The 1,740-nt window shown below is 50.7% G+C and overlaps 1 pseudogene; it reads left to right on the top strand.

Annotated features, from left to right (window-relative positions):
* The first annotated feature begins 372 nt into the window (after window positions 1-372).
* Window positions 373-1,088, top strand: LOC102863925 (annotated as a pseudogene).
* Window positions 1,089-1,740: the final 652 nt, after the last annotated feature.

The raw sequence follows: 1,740 nt of genomic DNA, 5'->3' as shown, positions 1-1,740 counted from the left end.
ACTGCTGGTGAGAATGTAAAATGGTGCAACCACTGTGAAAGACGGTCTGACATTTTTTTAAAAAAGCTGGAAACAGAAATAACATTTGACCCCACAATTCCACTACTGGGAATATAACCTAAAGAAACCAGAGCTGCCACTCAAACAGATGTATGAACACCAATGTTTATTATTGAATTATTCACAATAGTAAAGAAATGGAAGCAATCCAAATGCCCATCAAAAAACGATTGACTGCAGGCCAGACAGCGAATGCGCGGCGGTAGCGGTGGCAGCGACCCCAGCGCGCACCCAGCCAGGCCTCCAGCGCCCCAGCTCCGCTCTCCGGTAGCGCCGCGCCTTCCGGCCTCGCCGCCCGCCTGCTGCGCCACCATGGGGGTGGAGGGCTGCACCAAGTGAATCAAGTACCTGCTCTTTGTCTTCAATTTCGTCGTCTGGCTCCCAGAGGTGTGATCCTTGGAGTTGCCCTGTGGCTCTGCCATGACCAGCAGACCTCCAACCTCCTCTACCTGGAGCTTGGAGGCCAGCCTGCACCCAACACCTCTATGTGGGCATCTACGTCCTCATTGCCGTAGGTGCTGTGATGATGTTTGTGGGGTTTCGGGGCTGCTACGGGGCCATCCAGGAGTCTCAGTGCCCTGCTGGGAATGTTCTTCACCCGCCTGGTCATTCTGTTTGCCTGCAAGGTGGCTGCTGCCATCTAGGGCTTCGTCAACAAGGACCAGATCGCCAAGGACGTGAAGCAGTTCTACGACCAGGCTTTGCAGCAGGCTGTACTGGACAACAAGGCCTTCCACGAGACGCTCAACTGCTGTGGCTCCAACGCGATGGTCACAGTGGCCACGTCCGTGCTCAGGAACAACCTGTGTCCCAGTGGCAGCAACTTGATCGCCAAAGTGCTCACGTTGGACTGTCACGCCAAGATAGATGAGCTCTTCTTAGGGAAGCTGTATCAGATCGGCATCGCCATTGTCATTGCCATCATCATGATCTTCGAGATGATTCTGAGCATGGTCCTGTGCTGTGGCATCCGCAACAGTTCAGTGTACATAGCGCCCTGGTATTACTCCACGCACTCAGCTTTGTGACGTCCCCAGCTCTCCCTTTGTTTTCAAGCCTCTTTGGGGCTGGCACAGTGGGCCGGCTAGTGGCCTCGGGGTGCAGAGCAGGGCCCAGGAGGTCCCTCCCCGGGCTCCGGCCTCCTGGCTCCACATCACGCCCCTTGTTAGCCCCACACCCTGCTCCTGCTCCCTTTTCCAGAGCAGTGCCTGAACCTCTCGCTCCACGGCAGCTCCTTTCTAACGTGTCACCTTTCACTGTAATTACATCTCCATCTCTCAATAAAGGAGAAAAAAAAAAAAGAAAAGATTGACTAAAAAAAACTATGGTATATTCATACAGTAGAATACTATGCAGCACTGAAAAAATGACCTGGTAAAACATTATGCAACACGAGTGGCCATGGATGACATTATGCTGAGTGAAATGTCTCAGTCACAAAAAGACAAATCCTGCATAACACCATGGTTGTGTGGGTCTTTTTTAAAAAATTTTATTAAATTTTATTAGTTTTAATGAACATTTACAGGGATTTTGGGTTTTCATCCCTTCATTACTGCACCATTCTCTCTACCCTCCTCCCCAGTTTGTTCTTCTTCCCTGCCATCTGAATGTCTGTTTTAATTGTCCAATTGCCACAGTGCTTGTCAAAGTCAGTTCTGATTAATCTCCTTTGTCGGT

Source organism: Elephantulus edwardii, unplaced genomic scaffold (genome assembly GCF_000299155.1).
Source record: "Elephantulus edwardii isolate Elephantulus edwardi_28Jun2011 unplaced genomic scaffold, EleEdw1.0 scaffold00098, whole genome shotgun sequence".
NCBI lineage: Eukaryota > Metazoa > Chordata > Mammalia > Macroscelidea > Macroscelididae > Elephantulus > Elephantulus edwardii.
The sequence above is the reverse complement of the archived record's forward strand: the minus strand, read 5'-3'. Positions and strand labels throughout refer to the sequence as shown.